The sequence below is a fragment of the Mobula birostris genome, chromosome 23 (assembly GCF_030028105.1).
Source record: "Mobula birostris isolate sMobBir1 chromosome 23, sMobBir1.hap1, whole genome shotgun sequence".
Lineage (NCBI taxonomy): Eukaryota > Metazoa > Chordata > Chondrichthyes > Myliobatiformes > Myliobatidae > Mobula > Mobula birostris.
In genome coordinates this window covers 59,656,175-59,670,086 of record NC_092392.1, presented here as the reverse complement: position 1 = coordinate 59,670,086, position 13,912 = coordinate 59,656,175, and the positions used below count along the sequence as shown (strand labels likewise).

Here is a 13,912-nt window from a genome sequence, read left to right as displayed (position 1 = left end):
ATGGTGATGCTGTACATTCAGAAGGTGTTTCAGAGGGATGAGAAATAGTAGGAATCCAGGATAAATCCTTCGAGGATGGAGAAGTCAAGGGTTCTTTTTTGAGGAGAGAGATAGAATATAGAATAGTTCAGCACAGAACAGACATTTTGGCTCACAGTGTTGTGCTCAACAAATTAAGTCACTAATCAAATGGCCAACTAAATGCCTGCACAATGTCATGTCCTTTCATTTCTGTCTCACTCATGTGCCTATCTAAATGTCTTTTAAAAACCCGTAAAGCATCTGCCTTGACCACCACTCCAGGAAGTGCATTGCAGGCACCACCAGTCTATATATTTAAAAAAAACTTGTTCTTGGTATCTCCTTTGAACTCACCCCATCTTACCTTAAATGCATACCCCCTGGTATTAGACATTTCAACCCAGGAAAAAGAGATACTGCCGATTTCTCTCATAATCTTATAAACCTCTATCAGATCTCCACTCAGCCTCTGCCTGTCCAGAGAAAAGAATCCAACCTCGCATCATAGCACATGTCCTCTAATCCAGGCAACATTCTGGTAAATCTCTTCTGCACCCTCTCCAAAGCCTTGCCGTCCTTCCTATAATGGGGCAACCAGAACTGTACATAATTCTCCCAATGCGGCCAAACTAGAGTCTTATATAGCTGCAACATAACTTCCTGACCTTTGAACCCAATCCGTCGATTAACAAAGGCAAGCATGCCGTATGCCATCTCAACCACACTATCAAGCTCTGGGGCTACCTTCAGGGAGTGATGAACTTGTACCCCAGCATGCTGATGCTCATCAACACTTTTAAGGGTCTTGCACTTAAACAGTGTATTGTATCTTGACATTTGCCCTACCAAGGTGCAACACTTCACATTTGTCTGGGTTAAACTCCATCTGCCATTTCTCTGCCCATATCAGCAACTGATCTATAGCTCACTATATTCTTTGTCAGTCTTCTGTGCTAAGCACAACACACCAATCTTTGTATCATCTGCAAACTTACTAACCCATCCATCTACATTTTCACCCAGGTTATTTGTATACATGACAAACAGCAGAGGTCCCAGCACAGCTCTCTGTGGAACATCACTAATCACAGTTGATGCCCAAAGATTGGAAGGAGTAGGATATAGAACGTAACTCTCAATTTACCATTTACATAATCCTATTTTATTACCCACACATTTACATCCATTCTCCCTCCACTCCCCCAATGCCACTCTCACCTACATAATAGGGGCAGTTCGCCTAGGTCAAATACCACAATAACCTTCACATCTTTGGTCCGTGGCAGAAAGCTGTAGGACCTGACAGTGCGGGAATTTTACTCTGCACGTTAGCCACTAGAGCACATAAACAGACCATCAAGAGTTAATGCCTCATCTCTTCTGAGAACGGCAACGTCCTGGGTGTGGGCTAAAATGTCTACAGCTTCTGATTCTGAAGGCAAAAGGAATAGTGATGGAGTGGAACTGCGATGAGTGTTATATTCAATGCACTCATTAATGTTAAATCATCACCTTTCCCCTGCCCAAAGAACGAATATCCAAAGCCATTTATCTCTTTAATTCATGAAAATTGGAAGTATTCAGCTGATATGTGACATAACTTCTTGGATGATGGATGCCACGAATAAATTATAGTCATAGAAAAATACAGCACAGAAACAGGCCCTTTGGGCCATCTAGTGCATGCCAAACAAATTAAACTGCAAAGACCCGTCAATCTGCACCTGGAGCACTCCATACCTTTGCCATCCATGTACCTGTCCAAACTACTCTTAAACGTTGAAATTGAGCTCGCATGCAACACTTGTGCTCATTCCACATTCTCATGACACTCTGAGAAGTTGCCCCTTCATATTCACATTAAACTGTTTACCTTTCACCCTTAACCCATGACCTCTAGTTGTAGGCCCACTTAACCTCAGCGAAAAAAACAGCTTGCATTTACCCTATCTTTACCCCTCATAGTTTTGTACACGTCTATCAAATCTCCTCTCAATCTTCTACATTCCAAGGAATAAAGTCCTAAACTATTCAATCCTTCCTTGTAACTCAGGTCCTCTAGTCCTGGCAACTTCCTTGTAAATCTTCTCTGTACTCTTTCAACCTTATTTACATTTTTCCTGTAGGTATATGACCAAAACTGCACACAATACTCCAAATTAGGCTTCACCAATGTCTTAAACAACTGTGATTGACAAGGGAAGTCAAAGTTAATGTAAAAACAAAAGAGAGAGCATACAACAAAGCAAAAATTAGTGGAAAGGTAGAGGATTGGGAAGCTTTTAAAAACCTACAGAGAGCAACTAAAAGTATCATAAAAGGCGAAAAGATGAAATATGAAAGCAAGCTAGCAAAAAATGTCAAAGTGGATAGAAAAAGCTTTTTCAAGCATGTTTAAAAGGAAAATAAAGAATAGATGAGAGTGGATATAGGACCGCTAGAAAATGAGGCCTGAAAAATAATAACAGGAATCAAGGAGATGGCAGATGAATTAAATGAATATATTGCTTCAGTCTTCACTGTGGAAGACACTAGCAATGTGCCAGATGTTGAAGGGAAGAGAAGTGAGTACAGTTACTATTACAAAGGGGAAGGTGGTCAAAAAACTGAAAGACCCAAGGGTACATAAGTCACCCAGACCAGATGAACTGCAACCTAGGATTCTGAAAGAGGTAGCGGTAGAGATTGTGGAAGCATTAGCAATGATCTTTCAAAAATCATTGGACTCTGGCATGGTGCCAGAAAACTGGAAAATTGCAAATGTCACTCCACTCTTTAAGAAAGGAGGAAGGCAACAGAAAGGAAATTATAGACCAGTTAGCCTGACCTCAGTGGTTGGGAAGATGTTGAAGTCAAGTGTCAGGATAAGGTTATGGAGTACTTGGTGACACAGGACAAGGTAGTACAAAGTTATCATGGTTTCATTTAGGGAAAAACCTGTCTGATGAACCTGTTGTTGGAATTCTTTGAGGAGATTACAAGTAGGACAGATAAAGGTGATGTAGTGGATGTTGTATATTTTGGAGTTTCAGAAGGCCTTTGACAAGGTGCCACACATGAGGTTGCTTACCAAGTTACTGCTTGCAGGAAAGTTGCTATCTTGGTTAGAGCATTGCTGATTGGTAGAGGCAGCAAGTCGAAATAAAAGGATCCTTGTCTGGTTGGCTGCCAGTGACTAGTGGTGTTCTGCAAGGGTCAGTGATGGGACCACTTCTTTGTACCTGTATGTTGTATATAAATGATTTAGATGATGGAATAGATGGCTTTGTTGCCAAGTTTGCAGATGATATGAAGATTGGTGGAGGGGCAAGTACTGTTGAGGAAACAGGAAGGCTGCAGAAGGACTTAGACAGATTAGGAGAATGGGCAGAAAAGTGGCAAATGAAATACAATGTTGGAAAATGCATGGTCATGCACTTGGTAGTAGAAATAAATGTGCAGACTATTTTCTAAATGGGAGAAAATTCAAAAATCTGAGATGCGAAGGGACTTGGGAGTCCTTGTGTAGAACACTCTAAAGGTTAACTTGCAGATAGTGTCATTGATGAGGAAGGCAAATGCAATGTTAGCATTCATTTCAAGAGGTCTTAAATACAACAGTAGGGATGCAATGCTGAGGCTTTATAAGGCACTGGTGAGACCTCACCTTGAGTACTGTGAACAGTTCTGGGCTCCTCATCTAAGAAAGGATGAGCTGACATTGGAGAGGGTCCAGTGGAAGTTCACAAGAGTGGTTCTGAGAATGGAAGGTTTATCATATGAGGAATGTTTGATGGCTCTGGGTCTGTACTCACTGGAATTCAGAAGGATGGAGGGGGGGGGATCTCATTGAAACCTTTTGAATATTGAAAGGCCTAAACAGAGTAGATGTGGAAAGGATGTTTCCCATGGTGGGGAAGACTAGGACAAAAGGGCACAGCCTCAGGATCCTCCATTTAAAACACAGATGTGGAGAAATTTCTTTAGCCAGAGGATGGTGAATTTGTTTCCACAGGAAGCTGTGGAGGCCAGGCTGTTGGGTATACTTAAGGCAGAGACTGATAGGTTCTTGATTAGACACAACATCAAAGGCTACGGGGAGAAGGCCAAGGAATGGGACTGAGGAGGGGAGAAAAGGATCAGCTATGATTGAATGGCAGAGCAGACTTGATGAGCCAAATGGGCTAATTCTGCTCCTATGTCTTATTGACTTACGGTCTTAAACAACTTCAACATAACATCCCATCTCCTGTACTTAATACTTTAATTTATGAAGGCCAATGTGCCAAATGCTTCTTTTACAACTCCTACCTGTGCCACCACTTTCAATTAATTATGGACCTGTATTCCCAGATCCTTTAGTTCTACCACACTCCTCAGTGCCCTATCGTTCACTGTGTAAGACCTACCCTGGTTGGTCCTACCCAAGTGTAACACCTCACACTTGTCTGTATTAAATTTCATCTTCTCAACTATTTTTCCAGTCCTGATGAAGGGTCTTGGCCAGAAATGTTGACTGTTTATTCTTTTCCATAAATGTTGCCGGGCCTGCTGAGTTCTTCCAGCATTTTGTGTGCATTGCTCAGATATTTTTCCAGCATCTGCAGATTTTCTCGTGTTTCTAAATTCCATCTGCCAATATTCAGATCATTTTTCCAGCTGGTCAAGGTTCTGCTAAAAGCTCTGATAGCCTTCCTCGCTGTCCACTACACCCCCAATCTTTGTGTCATCTGCAAATTTGCTGATCTAGTTAACTACATTATCATCCAGATCATTGATATAGATGACAAACACCAATGGACTCAGCACTGATCCCTGTAGCTCACCTCTAGTCACAGGCCTCCAGTCAGAGAGGCAATCATCCACTACCACTCTCTGGCTTTTCCCACAAAGCCAATGTCTACTCCAAGTAACTACCTTATCTTTAATGCTGAGCGACTGAGCCTTCTTGACCAACCTCCCATGCAGGACCTTGTCAAATGCCTTGCTATAATCCAGGTAGCCAACATCCACTACCTTGCCTTTATCAACTTTCCTGGTAACTTCCTTGAAAAATGATAAGATTGGCTTGACATGACTTACCATGCACGCAGCCATGCTGACTATCCCTAATCAATCCATGTCTATCCAAATACTCTTCTATCTGGTCCCTTAGAATACCTACCAATAACTTTCCCACTAGCCTATAAAGTTCTTGGTTTATTGTATGGATTTGTTTATTATGCTCACAAGAAAATGAATCTCAGGGTTGTATATAGTGACATATATGATAATAAAATTTATACTTGAACTTTGGATAGCCATGGACTGATTTGGGATAGTCAGCATAGCAAGTAATGTCTAATAAATCAAATAGTTTTTTGAATGAATACACAACCATGGTGCATTCATTCAGATCTACAGAGAAGCCCTTGAACACAGCTCAGTCCACTGACTCAAAGCAACCCTGTAGCTGCTCCTCTGCCTCCCGTGACAACCCCTTTGTTGTCCTAATCTCTGGAGCTTTGCTCTTAGCCTCTTGCTGTTACCTGTATGCAGGTAGGAGAAGGACAGGCAGGTGATCAGATTTCTTGAACTGCGGTCTGGGCATGGAACGGTTGACATTCCTTATCTTGGTGTAACAGTATGTTGAGACCTCTAATGCTACAGGTTATCTGCCGATGTTAATTGGGCAGTGTTTTCTTCAAACCAGCCTGGCTGAAGTACTTCTAGAGTAAGTTATGTGGTCGGCACAACATGTGTGGTAGATTTTCTATGTTCCTATGAAGCCCCTGACTATGATTTGAAATGTGTTGGGATGGACTGTTTCTTGTTTGGAAACAGCTTCATACAGTATCACGAGTGCTTAGTTATAATCGGCCGCTGGTGGTATGTAAACTGCGGTCAGGATCACATGTGAGAACTCCCTTGGTAAATAGAACGGATGCATTTGACCATCAGGAGTTCCAAGTTGGAGGAACTCGAATTTGACAAAACAACCATATCGGAGCACCACCGAGAGTTTATCATGAAACACACATCTCATCCTCTTGCCTTTTCTGAATCAGCTGTAGGTCTATTCTGTAAATCGGGAAGGCTTTGAGTCTGATCGCTGTAGTTGGTGTGCCTTGAGAAAGTCATGTGTCAATGAAAAGGCTCTCATTTCCCTCCGATGCATGAGTCTTGCCCTCAGGTCCTCAATTTTGTTCCCCAGTGACTGTACATTTGCTGATAAGATGCTGGGTAGAGAGTCCCCATCCCACTGCATTTCAGCCTGGCTTGTCATTTCCACACATCCCTCCCCCACCCCCACCCCCAATCTCCCTTCCAGCCATGGCGATGAACCTTCATCTTCTAAAGGTACCATACCTGCCTGGACCGCCAAGTCCTTCAGACAACTATTAAGTCGATTTAAAAGTATTGCTAGAGGGAAGGGAAGGTACATGCTGCAGATTGCAGTGAGAGTAATTTAGAATGATCACTGGCACCATCTTGGGACACTCATATATCTGGCCCCTCAGAATACCTTCCAATAACTTTCCCACTACTGATGTCAGGCTCACTGGCCTATCACTTTCTGGTTCATTTTTAAAGCCTTTCTTAAACAGTGGAACATCAGCTATCCTCTGGTACCTCACCTGTTGCTAAGGATGATTTTAATATCTCTGGTAGAGCTACAATTTCTGCATGTCACCCACAGGGTCTGAGGAAACACCTTGTCAGGCCCTGTGGATTTATGCAACCTAATTCACCTCAAAACAGCTAAAACTTCCTCCTCTGTAATCTGTAGAGGGTCCAATATCTCACTGCTGCTTTGCCTCCCTTGTACAGACTCTGTGTTCGACTCCTGATTAAATACAGATGCAAAATATCCATTAAAGATCTCTCCCATCTACTTTGGCTCCACACGTAGATTACTGTTCTGATCTTCCAGAGGGCCAATTTTGTCCCTTGCAGTCATCTGTTCTTAATATATCTGTAGAAACCCTTAGGATTCTCCTTCTCCTTATCTGCTAGGGCAACCTTGTGCCTTCTTTTAGCCCTCCTGATTCTCTTAAGTGTTCTTTTGCTTTTTTTATACTCCATAAGCATCTCATTTGTTCCTACCTGTCTATATCTGTTATACACCTTTTTTCCCCCTTAACCACGACCTCAGTATCTCTTGAAAACCAAGCATCGCTACACCTGTTACCTTTTACCATTTATTCTGACAGGTACATACAAGCTTCGTAAAAATTTCACATTTGTAGGTCTTCCACTTACCAAGTATACCTTTGCCAGAAAACAGCCTGTCCCAATCCACACTTGCCAGATCCTTTCTGGTCACATCAAAATTGGCCTTTCTCCAACTTAGAATCTCAATTCACAGACCAGACCTATTTTTTTCCATATTTAGTTTGAAACTAATGACAATATGATCACCAGATGCAAAGTGTTCCCCTGCACAAACTTCCGTCACCTGCTCTGTCTCGTTCCCTACTAGCAGATCAAGTATTGCACACTCTCACTGGAACCTCCATGTTCTGATGAAGGAAACTTTTCTAAATACATTTGACAAACTCTATCCCATCCAGTCCTTTTACAGTCCAGGTTTCCCCCACCATCCAAAGGTAAAGCGTTCCTATGAAACGGTTTGTAAGCCAGAATGTCGTAAAATGAAGAAGCAATTACCATTTATTTATATGGGGAAAATTTGTGAGCGTTTGCAGACCCAAAAAATAACCTACCAAATCCTGCCAAATAACACATAAAACCTAAAATAACAGTAACATATAGTAAAAGCAGGAATGATATGATAAATACACGGCCTATATAAAGTAGAAATTAATACTTTTCTACAATCATTGCCACACTGTTCTCCGTAGTGAAAATCTCACGCAAGTGCTCTCGGCAGAAACTCTCTCTCCAGTAACCTTTAAGCTATGAAGCTGACAAATCATACCAAATAACACATAAAAATACACAGCCTATATAAAGTAGAAATAATGTATGTACAGTGTAGTATCACTTACCGGAATCGGGAAGACAGCCCCGAGCACACTGATGATGGTGTGTTAGGCTGAGTCGTCAGAGGTTGGGGTGGTGCACTGGACCCCAACCCCCGGGCTGCCAACCGATCTGTGAAGAATGCAGCAGTCCAGCGGTAGCTGGAATGCACCCAGCACATCTTTAAGAAAAAAGCCGAAATAAACAAGCTAATTAATTAGGTGCCGCCCAGCACGCAAATGTCAGCCCAGATCAGAGGCGATGCAATCAGTGGCACCTAATTAATTAGCTTGTTTATTTCGGCTTTTTTCTTAAAGATGTGTTGGGTGCATCCCGGCTACCGCTGCATTCTCCGCGGCAATGTATCGGTCCGCGGCCTGGGGGTTGGGGTGGTGGGACACTGGGGTGTCATCTCATCGTCGTCTGTTTCCATCAGGGCAGGCAGGTCATCTTCTGTGTCTGCCTGCCTTGATGTCAAAGGTCGAGGTTCATCGTCTGCTGTGGCTGATGTGGAAGGCTTGAAACATAACAGTATGCTTGACTGCTTAGCCTCGCGCATTTTTCTATCATACAGTTCTTTGTAAGCACTCAAACCATTCCTGCAAATATGCCCTAAACCTACGTACCCTTTCAAAATTAAAGTCGTGCTTTTCTGCAATCATTGTTGTCAATTGCAGCGAAAATCTCACACAGTTGATTCACGTTCAGTTCATGGACGACTTCACTTTTGGTCCGTTTGCTACTGCATTCGGTTTCGATTGTTATCCTTTCCTCTTTCAATTGCATCAGCTCTTCATCTATCAGTTCTTGGTCATGGGATGCCAAAACCTCTTCAACATCATCTTCGTCAACTTCCACAAGCCAAACTCACTTTGTTCTTACTTCGTTCACCACGATCGAAACACTTAATTATGTCTAGTTCTACGCTAAGTGTAACACCCTTACAAGCTCTTTTAGGCTTTTCCGATACCTTAGAACTCACCTTGCTAACAGCTGCTCACAGGCACATGTTTAAGCAAAGCCGGCTAGAATGCAGTTCCGGGGGAGGAGCTTGGCTGCTCGGGCGCGCGCTGCCTTTTTTCATAACAGTGAAAACACCTTCTGTTAGCGAAAACAGGTAACTAATGTAGGTCTTTTGTAACAGCGAGGTTTCGTAAGGCGAACGTTCGAAAATCGGGGGACACCTGTATGGGAGTCCCAGTCAATATGAGCAAAGTTTAAAATCACTTGCATTTCTTGTGATTCTTGTAACAGTCTGCAATCTCTCTGCAAATTTGTTCCTCTAAATCCCACAGATTGTTGGGTGGTCTGTAATATAGCCCCATTAACCATTCTTATTGCCAGTTCCACCCATTGAGCCTCACTAGAAGATTTCTCCAGTCTGTCGTGACTGAGCACTGCCATGACATTTTCCCTGACTAGTAACAAATCCTAATGTAAAGAATTATCAGTAGCCATATATTAGGGGTGTATCTCATTCTTGATTTGCAGTTCAAAGTGTTCATAATGTGCCTTCATGTTGCTACATAGTGGACTAATTTGGTTAGTGCCTTTTTAACCATTGCCTTTAAGAGGAGTTTGAAGCAGGTGTTTTATTTGGAGATGCAGCAAGGTAACAGGCCCTTTCAGCCCAATGGGCCCTCCTGGTCCAGTTATACCCAGGTGACCAATGACTGACTAACACACGGGAATGTGGAGCAAACCACAGCACCCTGGGGCAACTCTCAGAGAACATACAGACTCCTTACAGACAACAGCAGAATTCAACCCGGGTCACTTACACTACAATAGTCAAGCTAACTGCGACACTACCGTGTTCCATGATGTTAATACAAAATTAAAATATCTTAGATAAAATAAAGCAGAGAATGCTGGAAATATGCAGAAGGTCAAGCACCATCTGTGGAAAGATGTCGTTCGGTATCCAAGATGAAGCAGTAAATTTGATTACTGCAACACATATCAAAGTTGCTGGTGAACGCAGCAGGCCAGGCAGCATCTCTAGGAAGAGGTACAGTCGACGTTTCAGGCCGAGACCCTTCCATCAGGACGAACTGAAGAAAGAGCTAGTAAGAGATTTAAAAGTGGGAGGGGAAGGGGGAAATCCAAAATGATAGGAGAAGACAAGAGGGGGAGGGATGGAGCCAAGAGCTGGACAGGTGATTGGCAAAAGGGATATGAGAGGATCATGGGAGAAGGAAAGGGGGGGGGAGAACCCAGAGGATGGGCAAGGGGTATAGTCAGAGGGAGAAAAAGGAGAGTGAGAGAAAGAATGTGTGTATATAAATAACGGATGGGGTATGAGGGGGAGGTGGGGCATTAGCGGAAGCTAGAGAAGTCAATGTTCATGTCATCAGGTTGGAGGCTACCCAGACGGAATATAAGGTGTTGTTCCTCCAACCTGAGTGTGGCTTCATCTTTACAGTAGAGGAGGCCGTGGACAGACATGTTAGAATGGGAATGGGATGTGGAATTAAAATGTGTGGCCACTGGGAGATCCTGCTTTCTCTGGCGGACAGAGCGTAGGTGTTCAGCAAAACAATCTCCCAGTCTGCGTTGGGTCTCGCCAATATATAGAAAGCCACATCGGGAGCACCGGACGCAGTATATCACCCCAGCCGACTCACAGGTGAAGTGTCGCCTCACCTGGAAGGACTGTCTGGGGCCCTGAATGGTGGTAAGGGAGGAAGTGCAAAGGCATGTGTAGCACTTGTTCCGCTTACAAGGATAAGTGCCAGGAGGGAGATCAGTGGGGAGGGATGGGGGGGACGAATGGATAAGGGAGTCACGTAGGGAGCGATCCCTGCGGAAAGCGGGGGGGGGGGGAGGGAGGGAAAGATGTGCTTAGTGGTGGGATCCCGTTGGAGGTGGCGGAAGTTTCAGAGAATAATATATTGGACCCGGAGGCTGGTGGGGTGGTAGGCGACACTTCACCTGTGAGTCGGCTGAGGTGATATACTGCGTCACCCGGTGCTCCCGATGTGGCCTTCTATATATTGGCGAGACCCAACGCAGACTGGGAGATTGTTTTGCTGAACACCTACGCTCTGTCCACCAGAGAAAGCAGGATATCCCAGTGGCCACACATTTTAATTCCATATCCCATTCCCATTCTGACATGTCTATCCACGGCCTCCTCTACTGTAAAGATGAAGCCACACTCAGGTTGGAGGAACAACACCTTATATTCCGTCTGGGTAGCCTCCAACCTGATGGCATGAACACTGACTTCTCTAACTTCCGCTAATGCCCCACCTCCCCCTCGTACCCCATCCGTTATTTATATACACACATTCTTCCCCTCACTCTCCTTTTTCTCCCTCTCTCCCTCTCACTATACTCCTTGCCCATCCTCTGGGTCCCCCCCCCCTTTCCTTCTCCCTGGGCCTCCTGTCCCATGATCCTCTCATATCCCTTTTGCCAATCACTTGTCCAGCTCTTGGCTCCATCCCTCCCCCTCCTGTCCTCTCCTATCATTTTGGATCTCCCCCTCCCCCTCCCACTTTTAAATCCCTTACTAGCTCTTTCTTCAGTTAGTCCTGACGAAGGGCCTCGGCCTGAAACGTCGACTGTACCTCTTCCTAGAGATGCTGCCTGGCCTGCTGCGTTCACCAGCAACTTTGATGTGTGTTGCTTGAATTTCCAGCATCTGCAGAATTCCTCGTGTTTGTGTTTTTAAATTTAATTACTGCTTGGTTTAGCGGGAGAAGCCAGAGAGTGGTAGTAGATGATTGTCTCTCTGACTAGAGGCCAATGACTAGTGGTGTGCTGCAGCAATCGGTGCTGGGTGCATTGTTGTTTGTCATCTATATCAATGATATGGATACTAATGTTGTTAACTGGATCAGCCAATTTGCAGATAACACCAGGAATGGAGGTGTAGTGGACATTAAGGAAGGCTATTAAAGCTTGCAGCGGGATCTGGGTCAGATGGGAAAATGGGCTCAGAAATGCCAGATGAAACTTAATGCAGACAAATGTGAAGTGACAAGAAACGAATCAATAAACTCAATAAATAGACCTAGCTCTTGAAACCTCCTTATGCAATTGGATCCTCAATTTCCTCACTTGCAGACCTCAGTCAGTTCAGATTGGCAACGACACCTCCTCCACTATCTCCATCAGCACAGGTGCATCACAAGGCTTGGTACTTAGCCCCCTGCTCTAGTCGTTTTGTACTTATGACTGTGTGGCTAAGCACAGCTACAATGCTATATTTAAGTTTGCTGATGACGTTGTTGTTGGCTGAATCAGAGATGGTGATGATCGACAAAAAGGAAGGGTGGTTGAAAATCTGTCAAGTGGTGCCACAACAACAACCTCTTACTCAATGTCGGCATTGCAAACAGCTGATTAGTGACTGCAGGAGGAAGAAATCGGGAGTTCATGAGCCAGTGCTCATTTGGGGAACTGGAGGTGGAGAGGGTCAGTAACGTTAAATTCTTGGATGTTATCAGAGGAGCTGTCTTGGGACCAGCACCTAATTGTCATTTCACAGAAGGCACAGCAGTGCCTCTACTTAAAGTTTGCACAGATTCACTGCGTCATCTAAAACTTTGACAGATAATCTAGGGATGCACAGTGGAGGGTAAGCTAACTGGTCGTATCGAGGCCTGGTATGAAAATGCCAGTGCCCAAGAATGGAAAGCCTACAGAAGGTAGTGGATACAGCCCAGTTCATCATAGGAAAAGAAACGCCCACCACCACCACCTCCCCACTATCCAGCACATCTACAAAGAATGATGCCACAAGGAAGGAGAATCCATCATAAAGGATCCCACTGCACTGGGTTCGGAATGGCGATTACTCTTCAACCATCAGGCTGCTGACTTAGTGTGGGTACTGTCACTTCACCACAACACTGAATGCTCATTTTCGAGGGCTCTGAAACTTGTGTTCTCAGTATTTATTTATTATTGTGTGTGTTTTTGTATTTGCACAGTTTTTTTTCCTCTGGCAACTTAATTACTTATCAGTCTTTGTAGTTTTTTATTGATTGTATTTCTTTGTTCTGCTGTGAATGCCTGCAAGAAAGTAAGTGTGAGGTGTTGGGAAGACAAAACAGATTAGAACTTGTACAGTTAACTGTAGGGCACTGCGGAGTATGGTAAAATAAAAGGATCTGGGAATACAGATTTATCATTCATTGAAAGTGGAATCATAGAAAAATAGGGTCATAAAAAGAATTTTTGGCACATTGGCTTTCATAAATCAAAATAACATCCCACTTCCTGTACACATTACATTGAAGTTTTATTAGAGTTGGTGAGGCCAAATTTGGAGTATTGTTTGCAGTTCTGGTCATTTACCTACTGAAAAGATGTAAATAAAATTGAAATATTACAGAGAAAATTTGCAAGGATGTTGCCAGGACTTGACCTGAGTTATAGGGGAAAGATTGAATAAGTGTTGACTTAATTCCCTGAAATGTAGGAGAACGAGAAGAGATTTGATAGAGATATACAGAATTATGATGGGTATGGGTAGTGTAAATGCAAGCAGACTTTTTCCACTTGGATTGGGTGAGACTAGAATTAGAGGTCATAGGATAAGAGTGAAGTGTGAAATATTTAAGAGGAACCTGAGGGGGAACTACCTCACTCAGAGGGTGGTGAAAGAGTGGAACAAGATGCCATTGGAAGTGTGGATGCAGGTTTAATTTCAGCATTAAAAGGAAGTTTGGATAAGTACATGGATGGGAGGGTTATGGATGGCTACGGTCTGGGTGTGGATTGATAGGACTAGGGCGAGTAACAGTTTGGTATGGACTAGATGGGGTTTCTGTGCTGTAGTGCTCTATGATTAGCAATGCTCATTATCAGAACTGTTAAAATCAAGTCCAGAAAGTCTCAATGTTCTTACATGGAAGCTGAAGTACTGCTGCATTACTTTGCTTTACCATTGTTTGGAACATTGTTGGACAGAGAGTGCAGGTGGACAGAGGTA

At 43.6% G+C, this 13,912-nt stretch overlaps 1 protein-coding gene and 1 long non-coding RNA gene across 2 annotated transcripts in view; one reads left to right on the top strand and one right to left on the bottom strand.

The window, feature by feature from the left end:
* LOC140186838 (uncharacterized) overlaps nucleotides 1-13,912 on the bottom strand; it is a 62,356-nt gene that overhangs the window by 5,844 nt on the left and 42,600 nt on the right. The window lies entirely within an intron of this gene.
* The window catches only part of fgd6 (FYVE, RhoGEF and PH domain containing 6), a 169,086-nt gene that overhangs the window by 142,859 nt on the left and 12,315 nt on the right, over nucleotides 1-13,912 (top strand). The gene's annotated exons all lie outside the window — the stretch shown is intronic.